Source organism: Rattus norvegicus, chromosome 2 (assembly GCF_021556685.1).
Source record: "Rattus norvegicus strain SHRSP/BbbUtx chromosome 2, alternate assembly SHRSP_T2T, whole genome shotgun sequence".
Classification (NCBI taxonomy): Eukaryota; Metazoa; Chordata; class Mammalia; order Rodentia; family Muridae; genus Rattus; species Rattus norvegicus.
In genome coordinates, this window is record NC_141535.1 from 33,435,440 (window position 1) to 33,448,589 (window position 13,150).

Below are 13,150 nucleotides of genomic sequence, written 5' to 3' on the forward strand. Positions count from 1 at the left end.
TCTTCCAAACCTTGAACACACCAAACACTCAGGTCTTCTGTTCTCAGAGGAGAGGGAGCCTCTGGATTGCCTGGGTGTTCTCTGAGTATGCTTCCCAAGAGCTGCCCACAATTCCCCAACTGGAAGTTCTTTCCTAGAGACAAACACAGAAGTTCTACCTTTTTTTTTTTTTTTTTTTTTTTTCTGGTTTGGTTTTTGAGACAGGGGACAGGGTTTCTTTGGATAGTCCTGGCTGTCCTGGACTATACTCTATAGACCAGGCTAGCCTCAAACTCAGAGATCTGTCTGTTCCTGCCTCCCCAGTGTTGAAGATAAAGATGTGCACCACCTGTGCCTAGCGGCTTTCTTTGCATGTGAGCATGTGTGCTTGCTCACACAAGAGGCATGGAATGTTTGTGGAGGTCAGAAGACAACGTACAGGGGCTGGAGAGATGACTCAGCGGTTAAGAGCACCCGACTGCTCTTCCAGAGGTCATGAGTTCAATTCCCAGCAACCACATGGTGGCTCACAACCATCTGTAATGGGATCTGATGCCCTCTTCTGGTGTGTCTGAAGACAGCGACAGTGTGCACACATACATGAAATAAATAATACTTAAAGGAAAAGGCATATGCCACCACTGCCCAGCATGAGATAATCATGTTTAAAAGGAGGAACAGTATGTGTTAGTTGTAGGTTCCAGAGCTTTCAGTGTGTGAGTGCTTGCTTGGCTCAGCTGTCTCGGGGCCTGAGGTGAGGAAGAGCAAGCATGGCTGAGGTGAGGGCTGGCATTATGTTTTAAGTGTTTATGACAGTGCTCAAGAGATCTATAGAACAAAAATGCCTCTGACCTATATACCACCCTTGCCCCAGGACAGATACTCCCCGGATTGCCTAAGATAAGATAACAAGCCATCAGTTTTCGAGTCTGTAAACAAGCTTGGTTGTCCCAAGTACACAGGATGTGCTGGATCACACGTAGGCAGGAGGTCTGTAGGCCAGAAGTATGTCAGGATGTATGCTCGCCCCTGATTGGACAAAGATAGGAAGTAGGTAGGCTCATGCCTTGCCTTTATAAACCCTTGTGTAATGGGACTCATTGCCACATGGTAGGAATCCCAGGTACGGGCCTGGCCTGTGTGCTTTGTCCCAGCTAGGACTTAATAAATTTACCTCAAACTTGGTTCAAAATTGTGGTGATCATCTCATTCTCACCCTGTGGCACTTGGAGATCGTGCGATGTGAAGCTGCTCCCCTCAAAGCAACCAGAAAGGAAAAAGAAGGATGGGTGAAGAGCAAGGAGAAGGGAGAGGAGGGAGGGGAGGAGGGAGAGGAGGACAAAGAGGAGGAGGAGGAGCAGGGCATGCTGGCACACACCTGTAATCCCAGCTACTTCTGGCTGAGATAAACAGGTTTCTAGTTTGAGACTAGCCTGGGAAAGTGTCTCAACAAATCAAACCTAACGTGAGAGCCCTGAGTTCTACCCCAGTACTACGAATGAAAGAAAGCAAGGCCTGGGTCCAGGGGCATCCCCCACAGCCTGAATGCATGACTCAAGGTGGCCACAATGATGGTGCATACATCATTGTGTTTGGTGCCACCTCATTCCCTCAGGTTAAGAGGGAAATGTGCTTGTGGAACCTCTGAACGCTCCTCTTGATATTGAGAGGGACTTAGATAATCACAACGGACAGAGACATCCAGAGTAGGCTAGGGGCCATCTAACATCTAAACCATCCCTCACAGGTGGTAAGTTATGGAGTAAATTCATGGACGCCTGAAGGCAGGGGTCTTGAGCTCTACCCAGGTAGTAGGAAAGACTGGGTCACTAGTTGGACATTGGATGCTGGACAGTAAGTGTGCAGGAGGCTGTGTTTCTGCCTGAGTATTTTATTCAGTTGGGTAGGGATTTCCTGGCCTTCGAAATTTAAAACTTTGTCACTGGAGGACAGTTTCAAAGTCTAGACACAGGCTCAGGGAAGACGGAGATTCAACCCCACCCCAAGTTTCATTCGGTTGAATGATTTATTTGTTTTTATTTTATGTGCATTTGTGTATTTTACCTGCATGTGTGTCTGATCCCTGGAACTGGAGTTGCAGACAGTCGTGAGCCTCCATATGAGTGCTAGGAACCCAACCCAGGTCCTCTAGAAGAGCAGCCAGTGCTCTTAACCGAGCCATCTCTAGCCTCCAGGTCCATACATCGCTGTGTTTGGCTGCCACCTCTGTTCTTCGAGTTAAGGGGGAAATGTGCTTGTGTGTGTTCGTGGGACCTCTGCATACTCCTCTTGGTATTGAGGACATAGATAAACACAGTGGACAGAGGCAACCCAGAGTAGGCTAGAAAGAGAGGGCAGACTCCTTCTATATACTATCAGTCAGCTGACAAAAGGATTTCACAGAGAACGCAAGCAAAGTGCCTGAGTGTCTGCATCCTTAGATATCCAGAGCTGCAGATCGGGGGGCGACACCCTTCCCTGTTCCAGTATTCAAAATAATAAAGAACATAAGTATTTCTAAATTTTCTGTTCCTGCCTCAAAGTTGGTAAGCATTGGGGATGTTGTATCCGCCCTTATCCTTGGGAACTGGTTATTGCCGTGCACAGTTCTTTAAACATGCAAAGAAAAGGAAGTAACACCCGTCTGGGCCTTTTGAACTGGCTGGCTATGCCCTCTAATTGGCAGGAACCCAACCATGTAGAAAAGGAGAGGCTAGCATTCAAGGCTGGCAGAGAAACAGTGAAGAGTGGGCTTTTAACTGGAGACAGAAATACGCACCTACCAACGTCCTTACATTGCTCAGCCTCCTCAGGCGGAGGCTTAAGGAAAAATATAAGGGAGGTAAGGTGCTGTGCACGCTGGGCTGTGCCCGGCCGGGCTGTGATCGTGGAACTCAGCTCGGACTACCTCTGCGAGAAGCTGCAGCAGGACCTGGAGGCAGAGCACGTGGAGGTGGAGGACACGACCCTGAACTGTTGCACAACCAGCTTCTGGTCCTAGTGGTGTCAGCTAAGTTCGAGGGAAAGCCACTGCTCCAGAGACACCGGCTGGTGAATGAGTGCTTAGCTAAGAGCTCCCGCACATCCATGCCTTTGAGCTGAAAACTCTGACCCCAGAGCAGTGGACCCGACAGCACAGCGGCAGGAATGAGGGACTCAGGCCTGAACAAGCATTAAATTTTAAACCTGGAAAAAAGAAAAACAAAACAAAAAAAAAAATCAGTCAGGCGGTGTGGTAGCGCATACCTTTAGTCCCAGCACTCAGGAGGCAGAAACAGGCAGAGCTCTGAGCTCAAAGGCTGCCTGGTCTTTGGGAGTGAACTTTGGAACAGGCAATGCTATACAGAGAAACCCTGTCTCAAAAACAAAACAAAACAAAACAGAACAAAACAAAACACAAAGAAAAAAAAGAAAAGAAAAAAAATCGATGTGATATTTTTCTTTGTTTCTCTGTCTCTGTCTCTCTCTGTCTCTGTCTGTCTCTGTCTTTGTCTCTCTCTCTCTCTCTCTCTCTCTTGTGTGTGTGTGTGTGTGTGTGTGTGTGTGTGTGTGTGTGTGTGTGTGTTTACAGGTGTACCACAGTGTGCTTGTGGAGGTCAGAGGGCAGTTTTGGGGAGTGTTTTCTCCTTCCACCATGTGGGACCTGGCAGTGAAACCCAGGTTGTGAGAGGCACAGCGGCCAGTGTTTGCCTGCTGAGCAGTCTCCACCACCTGCTTTCCTAATGTCTCCTCTCCCACTCTCCTAATTTTACTCCCATGTCTCATAGTATTCTCACCAGATATATCTCATTTTTTTAAAAAAAAAAATCTTTTGACCTAGAGGGTCTCTAGACCATTCAATAGAGTTTTCCATTTCCCACTGCAAGCCAAAAGTAACTGTGACTGGATGGGGAGGCAGAGGCAGGCGGATCTCTGAGTTCATGGCTAACCTGCTCTACATAGCTCATTTCAGGCCAGCCAAGGCTACATAGTAAGACCGTATCTCAAAAGTAAAATATGAGAAGCGTTTAGGGACGAGGTCCTGTCTATTTCCCCCTTGGCTTACGACTCCCCAGGCTTGAAGCAAGGAGGTCAGGAACTATGGCTGCAGGATATCTTGGATTTTGTTGCTTGATGTTTATACTTTAAAAATTGTTATTTATTGGGCTGGAGAGATGGCACTGACTGCTCTTCCAGAGGTCCTGAGTTCAAATCCCAGCAACCACATGGTGGCTGACAACCATCTGTAATGAGATCTGATGCCCTCTTCTGGTGTCTGAAGACAGCTACAGTGTACTCATATATATTAAATAAATAAATCTTTAAAGAAATTGCTATTTATTATCATTGAGGGGAGGGACACATGTGCCACTGTGTACCTATGTAAATCAGAGGGAAAGCTCTGTGGAGTCATTTTGCTGTGGGGTTCACTTAAATCCAACACAAATCCAACAGAACTCAAACACCAGGTCAATGCAGAAGACAAAGGTGTAATCAAGTGGCTACTGACGGACCAGGGCCACAGGACAGACTTGGGAGCTGAGCTACATCCCTGAAGGGATGTTGTACAGCATTTTTAAAGGATGAAACCATAAGTCAAGGGGGACAGGAGGAACCATAGCATTGTCTAATTATACTTTGACATAAGGGGCTGAGCCAGGGAGTTTTTTTTTTTTGTTTTGTTTTTTTTGTTTTTTTTTTTTTAATTTTTTTAAGATTTTATTTTATTGTATGAGTACACTGTAGCTGCCTTCAGACACACCAGAAGAGGGCATCAGATCTCATTACAGATGGCTGTGAGCCACCATGTGGTTGCTGTGATTTGAACTCAGGACCTCAGGAAGAGCAGTCGGTGCTCTTAACCACTGAGCCATCTCTCCAGCCCCCGGGAGTTTTTATCAATCAGAATTGGAGTAGGTTTCTAGGCCTGGGAATATAGACTTGTTTGACCCTGCCAGCAAGACAGAGAAGTTGTCCGTGAGATGTCTGGACTCAGATAACAGTTTCCTTACAACAGAAATGGTTCAGCTATTGGGCAGTCCCCAGCTACCCTTAGGCCTGGGATCTTGAATTTAGTTTTCCCCTGTGATTAAATATCGAATAGTCTAGAGTCTGAAAATAAAATGGTAGTATTTAGAATAAGTTTCTTTTGCTTGTTCCCAACAACTTTTCTCCTTCCAGCTTTGTGTTAGTTCCAAGGATTCAGGGGCTGGAGAGGTGGCTCAGTGGTTAAGAGCACTGACTGCTCTTCCAGAGGTCCTGAGTTCAAGTCCCAGCAACCACATGGCGGGTGGCTCACAACCATCTGTAATGGGGTCCCATGCCCTCTTCTGGTGTCTGAAGAGAGCAACGGTGTATTCACATACACAAAATACATAAATTTTTAGAAAAAAAAAAAAAAGGATTGTGCTCAGACTGTCAGTCTCCCGTTACTAAGCAGCAAGTAACTTCACCCACCGCGTCATGGCGGCCATGGTTTTGAGCTCTTATTTTATTTGCTTTTAATTTTTATGACCTGCTGTCTGTAACTAACCTGACAGGCACTGCTTTCACGTCTTCTGGTGAACAAAAAGATAGATTTAGCCAAGTTCAAAAGTTGGGTTGGGTATATCGTAAGCACTCAGCTAAGGGCACAGTTACCATCATCAGAAACAAACATCATATCTAAATCAAATCTCGAATATAGGAAGCATGTCTGTAACAAAAAAAAGTCTAATTAAAAAGACACAAAAGATTTATGTAGATATTTACTCAAAGAAAATGGATGTATGGTCACTATCCTTAGAAAAATACAAATCCATACGACAATGGCTGTTACTTAAGGTGCAGGAGAGGAAAGGGGAGAGAGTGTGTGTTGGTAAACATTTGGAAAATGGGCCAGGTATTATGGTGGCGTGTTGGTAATCCTAGGCCTCAGTGGCTTGGGGCAGGAGGATCAGAAATTAAAGGTCATTTTTAGCTACACATCAACTTCAAGGTCAGTCCTGGCTACATGAGACTCTGCCTCAAACAAATAAAAAATTAGATGTGGAGAAGTCGGAGCCTTCATGAATTGCTAATGAGTGCCACGAAGAGAAAGAGTAGATTCTGATTCCTGTGTGTGTGTGTGTGTGTATGTGTGTGTGTGCATGTGTATATGTATGTGTGTGTATTCATGAGTGTGTGTGTATGTGCATGTATGTATGTATATGTGTGTATGTATATGTATGTGTATTCATGAGTGTGTATATGTATGTGTAGTATACATGTATGTATGTGTGTGAGTGTGTGTATGTATGTATATGTGTGTGCATGAGTGTATATATGTGTGTGTGCATGTGCATGTAGGCAAATGTACACACATGGGTGTAGGTGCATGTATGTGCATATGTGTGTATGTATATGAGTATGTGTGTATGTATATGTGTGTATTCATGAGTGTGTATGTATGTGCATGTGTGTGCATGTATACATGTATGTATGTGCATGTGTGTGTATATGTGTGTGCATGTGTGTATGTGAATATGGCACATGTATGTAGGCAAACATACACGAATGGGGGCAGGTGCAGGCACTTGGCTTGCGTGCATGTGGAGGACAGAGGAGAACATGGAGCACCCATGTGGCTCTTCGTCATGTTCCTTGAGAACAGCCTCTCACTGAAGCTGAGAGCTCACCGGGAGACTTCTGTGGTTACTCTGTCTCCATTTCCCTCCCAAGCCCCCCAGTACCGTGATCACAGGTGAGAATCCTAAGCCATGTTAGGCTTTTAACATGGATACTGGGGATCCCGACTCAGGTCCTCATGCTCACACAGCAAATACTCTTACCCACGAGCCAGTTCCAGGCTTCTCCCTCCCTCCCTCCTTCCTTTCCTCTCTCCCTCCCTCCTTCCTTTCTTCTCTCCCTCCCTCCTTTTGTCCCTCCACCACTCCCTCCATCCATCTTTCCTCCCTCCATCCATCCTCTCTTTCCCTTTATCTCTCCCTCCTTCCCTCTTCCCTCCCTCCTTCCCTCTTCCCTCCCTCCTACTCTTTTCCTCTCTCCCTCCCTTTATCCCTTCTTCCCTCCCTTCCTCCTTCCTTTCCCCTCTCCCTCCCTCCCTCCCTCCCTCCTTCCCTCCCTCCCTTCCTCTTTCTCTCCCTCCGTCCCTCCCTCCCTCTTGTTTTAGGGATGGAAGACAGGGCCTCAGGCATACCAGGCAAGTGCTCCTCACTAAGCCGTATCCCAGCCCAGGAGTAGGACTTTTTCAGTATACTCTAGTACTGACTTCTCATCTTGAGGCTAAGGCAGACATCTGGACATGACTTCAGTGAGGAGACAGCAGTGTAGCCACTCCTGGATTGCTCGTGGTGGACGTAGGACGTATTGTCTGTCACCAGTTGTCTGGAATGTTCCAGCAGCCTGCATGCAGCCCTTCATGTTCTCTGATTTCAAAGGCTAATCCAAAGTGTTTCTAAGAACATCCTGAAAGGAGAATTATACGAATTCTAGGTTTGGAGATACAAAATTAAAAGAATAAACCCCAAAAGGCCACAGATACAAAATTAAAAGAATAAACCCCAAAAGGTCACAGACCGAGGGCTAAGCCCTACAGCCAGGACTAGCAGGCCATAAAGATAAAGGAGCACAGGAAACACTGTCTAGGCAGGACTGGCAAGCCATAAAGATAAGGAAAGGAATGCAGAACAGACCAGGAGTACCGGATCTGACTCACAGGCCACCTGGCAGGAAGAGATAAGCCTCCAGCCCCCGACATCCAGGACGCCCCAAACCTGCCAATGTGTGTAGCTATACCTTATTACCTCATCATGTGAAATAGCCAATCATATGTGAACATGTCTATGTGCCTCGTTTGAATCCACCAATCCCTGTAACTATGCATCTGCTTCTGTACGCCCGCTTCTGCTTCCCCAATCCCTATAAAAGCCCCATGCTGGAGCTGCTGGGCGCGCAAGTCCTCCGAAGAGACTGTGTGCCCGCAGGTACCTGTGTTTTCCAATAAACCCTCTTGCTGATTGCATCCGAGTGGACTCGGCTCGGTCATTGGGCGCTTGGGACTCCTCCTGAGGGAAAGGTCCTCTTTGGGGGTCTTTCATTATGGGGGCTCGCCCGGGGTTTGGAGACCCTCCGCCCAGAGATCACCGACCACCCACCGGGAGGTAAGCCGGCCGGCGTTTGTCTTGTCTGTTGTGTCTTGTCCTGTGAACGATCGATCAATAGGCTCAGATCTGGGGACTATCTGGGCGGGCCAGAGAAGGAGCTGACGAGCTCGGACTTCTCCCCCGCAGCCCTGGAAGACGTTCCAAGGGTGGTTGGAGGAGAGGGAGATCCGGATCCGTGGCACCTCCGTCCGTTTTCGGAGGGATCCGTACCTTTGATGACTCCGTCTGAATTTTATTGGAGTAGAGGATCCAAGACCCTCACTGACTCCGTCTGAATTCTTGGTTTCAGTTTGGTACCAAAGCCGCGCGGCGCGTCTGTTTGTTACTTGTTTGACTGTTGGAATTGTTTGTCTTCTTTGTGACCTGACTGTGGTTTTCTGGACGTGTTGGTGTCTGTTAGTGTCTTTTTGACTTTTGTTTCGTGTTTGAATTTGGACTGACGACTGTGTTTAAAATCTTGGACCGATGACTGTGTTTGAAATCATGAAACTGTTTGCTTTGTTCGTCGAAGAGTTTTACTTGGTCCCCTTAACGCTTAGTGAGTAAGAAACTTAATTTTGTGGACCCCGCTCTAGTGGCAGTGTGTTGGTTGATAGCCAAAGTTAATTTTTAAAACATAGTGTTTTGGGGGTTGGGGATTTAGCTCAGTGGTAGAGCTCTTGCCTAGCAAGCGCAAAGCCCTGGGTTCGGTCTCCAGCTCTAAAAAAAGGAAAGAAAAACAAAACAAAAACATAGTGTTTTATCTGTGCTTGTGCTCGCAGCCAGCTGTGATGAACTGGGAAAGATTTAAATTTTCCTTGGGAGTAAGGAATCTTAAAGGCGGAGTTTCAGCCGGTATGGCACTTAGTGCGTAGCTGCCTAAAAGATCAGAAATGCTGTCAACAGGCTATAAAAAAAGGGACAGGCGGTGTTAGAAATGCTACGGGAAGAACTATCTAAAAAGGCTGAGAGCGAGGTGGGAGAGGACTATAAGGAAAACAAGAAAGGAATTTCTGACATTTGCTCACAGAAGGAGAGCGCTCATTAAGAGAAGTTCTTTAAGGAAGCCTGCCTTATATGCTGTCCTTATTCCAAGGGAGGAGTCAGTCTCCAACATTAAATTACTTTTCTCGCTGATCATCATTAACATGGAGAGTGCCTTTGGTCCTATCCCCACAGCAGCCAGTTCCTGCCCCTATGGTTAAAATGCCCCAGGTTGGGGGAAAAAAAGAGCCCCTAAAATAGTTTCAAAGAATCTACAACTGTGAAGAACTTTGTTTTGCCAGTCAGGATTAATGTTTTCTTTTCCATGGGCTTTTAAACCCAGTGAGACGGTTTGGTAAAGGGCTGCTACTGAGGTCCTGATAGCCCCAGGTGAACTGGTTACGATTCTTTTTTCAGCCACCTGGCATCTAGCAACCAGGTTCTAACCATCTCTCCATCCTTTTGTTATTAGTTGTTACTAAAAGCCTAGTGTCATTTGGAGGCTAGTTCTCTTGAGAGACAAAGCCACCAAGCTGACACTGAAGGGAGGTAGGTACTCCTTAAGGGAAAATCTAAGCCCAGAGAGACAGCCGGTAACAGCTAGGCGAGCAAAGCTTGTGCTTATATTTACAGTGGCCTTTTTGTCCAAAAAAAGGCCTCCTGGTTTAGCTGTGTGACTAAATGCTATTTGTCCTCTTCAGTGGACCTCTCTCCTCTTGTTTTCTCACCATCCCACGTGAGATGCTTGTTAGTAACTGTTACAGATCTTCTTTACCACTAAGGAAAGACAGAATCCTGCTAGAGGCCAGAAAGAATGTTCCAGACATGGATGGAAGGCTCCTGACTGTTGACTTCAATACGCCTGAAGGTAGGGAGTGCTCCAGGTCTGCCTCCAGGCTCCAAGGGTGGGTCTCCTAGGGGCTGGAAAATGCCCCACCAATCTGGCTAAGATAAGGAAAGGGTATGAAGAGAAAGTTACAGAAATTTGAAGGGTTAAGCTAAGTTGCTGAGAGTTAGTATAAGTTACAGAGAAAGTAACGTTAAACAAAGAGAAAGAGAAAAGAAGGTAAAAAGAGCAGAAAGCTAGGGAAGAAAAGAGACAAAAAGAAGAGGAAGCTAGAGAGCTAAAGAGAGATAAAAGACAAGAGAGGAACATATACTGGCCACAGTAGTTAGGGAACCTAGGAAGACAGTACCTGGCAACAGAAGAGAATTCCTGGCTAAAGATCAGTGTGCCTAATGCAAAGAAAAAAAAAGACACTGGGTCAGGGACTGCTCCAGAAAGAACAAGAGGGGACACTGGAGAGCCTCTCGGTCCTGGAGTGCTGGCTATGTGCAGAGATAGGAGGGAAGCCTACCCAGTTGTTTTATGGATACAGGGACCCAATGCTCTGTGCTCCTATGCTCCAGTGGGCCAGTATCCAAAGACCTTGGGTACAGGGGCCTACTGGCAACAAACAATACTTATGGACTGCCCGAAGAACAGTGGACCTTGGTGTGGGCCGGGTAACCCACTAGTTCATAGTCATCCCTGACTGCCCCCATCCCTTGCTCATGAGAAAATTGCTCCCCAAAATGGCTTGTGTGGGCTGAAATGGCTGGGTGAGGCCATGTGTATGCATATCTACAGACTGTGTATGCGGAGCTTAAGACCTGTCTCAGTGCACCAGTACCTGATGCTGGGAGATGAATGGCTTAGCGCTGTTCTACTTGGAACATATCACTCCTGCCAGCTGGGCACTAACAATTATCACCCAATCCAGGACTTAAACTGTGATAGAGTGGCTGATGTCTTGCCTTTGAATAGTGTCCCAAAAGATGGGACCACTGGTCAGCTGCCATGGACTAGATTCTCTACCGGTTGGGGACAATCTGGTCACCTTGCTGCCCAATCCGGATCTGGAGTCACTGCAACACGAGTGTCAAGCACTGGCAGAAGCCCATGGGTGGAGGAAAGACCTCTGCGACTGGCTGATTGACCCCTGCTGAAAGCCGAGGCTACCTTGTCCACAGACGGGAACAGTTATCTTCATGAAGGTCAGAGATAAGTGGGTGCTGCCATGGTGGACAACACAATGTCATCTAGGATGGCTGAACCTCAACCCCCCAGTACATCAGTGCCGCAGATGCCTTTGCCATCTCTTGGATACCCTGGTGAAGCCAACAACTGTGAGTACTATTCATTGCTCAGGATATCAGGAGGGAAGAGATTCAGTGGCATTGGGCAGTAACAAAGCAGATAAAGTGGCTCGGGAAATGGCTATGCAGGAGCCTATCCTGGTTGAAGGCCTGCAAGAGACAGCCACTGAGAACTAGGATCGGACTAAGGGATGGCCTCACTTAGAATGTAAAACAGAAGAAAAGGCCCAAATTGCTTAAACGAAAAAAAAAAAAAAAGACAATGACGCACTTGAGGGGAAAGCTATACTCCCCAGAGAACAAAGAAAAGACTCACTTTACCAAATACAGAAATGGACTCATTTAGGAGATAAAAAGTTTGTCCAAGTAGTTAAGTGTATGTAATAGACTTTAAGATTTTAGCCACAGAGGCAGTAGAAAGTATAAGGTATGACAATAAGTGAATGCTTAGCAAGCAAACAGGGCAAAGAGACCTAGAGAGTTTAGTGAAAAGTCGAAGTGAACTTCATTGAGATAAAACCAGAAAAATATAATCACAAGTATCTCCTAGTGCTTGTAGATACTTTTTCAGGAATAGATAGAAGCTTTCCTCACCAAACGAGAGACAGCCTCTGCAATCATCAAGAAGATACTGGAAGAAATCTTCCCCAGGTCTGGAATGCCCAAGGTAATCTGGTCAGACAACAGCCCTACTTTCGTTGCCAAGGTAAGCCAGGGTGTGGCCAAGTATTTAGAGGTCGATTGGAAATTACATTGTATTTACAGACCTCAAAGTTCAGGACAGGTAGGGTAAATAAATAGAACTCTAAAAGAGACCCTGACCAAATTGACCATGGAGACTGGCACAGACTGGGTGGCACTCCTTCCTTCTTGCTCTCTTCAGAGCAAGAAATACCCCTTCCAGATTCAGCCTTACCCCCTTTGAGATCTTTTATGGGGCCTCAGCCCCCCTGACTGTATTAGATGATGTTACTGAACCAACATGTCATAGTGCCATAGTAATAATGATTTGTGTGCCAGGCTAAAAGACCTACAGGTGATACAGAAAGAAATCTGCTCACAGCTGACAGCAGCCTATGCCCCGGAGACCCCTGAGACATCTCATCAGTTCCAGGTCGGAAGCAGCTACACTGAGCCCAGACACTCGAGCATCGCTGGAAAGGACTGTACCTGGTGCTACTGACCACCCTGACAGCCGTCAATTCTCAGCCCTCACCAGCCACATACTAGCTGTTGGGGCTGAGAGCTGAGACCTAGAGGGACACTCAGATCTTCAAAAAGCTCCCTAGACTTACACATCAAATAAGTGGATACATCAGAAACTGACTGGGAGGTTGCTATAATGCTCACTTGAGGAGTGTGCTTTAGAAACAAGAATTTCATGTTTGCCCTCGTTCCATCGGGATAGGTGTGGAAATAGGCTTGATTTCTATTGCAAATGATGTAACATTGCATATGTTACTACTCCTAACACTTCTTGGGACTGTGCCTCAGGGATCACAACCTGTATGAGTTTAGAAGTTCTGAAAGACAATCATGACCTTGGTGTATAGATTCAGATAGTGTCCAGATTGGAATCCTGATGCTAAAGACTTAGTAAGACACAAAAAGAAGGAGTTGAGAATTACTTAGGGCTAAGGCTATCTAGGTGCTGCAAGGGCAGCACAAGGACATCTGCTGTTGCAATGCAAGACTTATAGAGAATTCAGAACTGCCATTCAGGAGTGATTAAAGACTCCATGAATAAATTTAGAGAAAGGTTAGATAAAAGACAGAAAGACAGAGAAGCACATCAGGAATGGTTCGAGAGCTGGGTTAGTAGATCTCCTTGGATAACTACTCTGATATCTTCCCCTATGGGACCCTTCTTAGTTTTGCTTCTGCTCCTGATTATAGGTCCATGTATGTTAAAGAAACTAGTTAATAGGCTTGACTCCTACAAAAAG

General features: G+C 46.3%; 1 long non-coding RNA gene and 1 pseudogene across 1 annotated transcript; both read left to right on the plus strand.

The window, feature by feature from the left end:
- The first annotated feature begins 2,596 nt into the window (after positions 1-2,596).
- On the plus strand, positions 2,597-3,218 carry LOC100361161 (bolA-like 1-like; annotated as a pseudogene).
- Positions 3,219-7,888: 4,670 nt separating this feature from the next.
- Positions 7,889-12,308, plus strand: LOC148006642 (uncharacterized). The gene is made up of 2 exons (XR_015673814.1): positions 7,889-8,099; positions 12,225-12,308. It is a non-coding gene; the product is annotated as an uncharacterized LOC148006642 (long non-coding RNA).
- Positions 12,309-13,150: the final 842 nt, after the last annotated feature.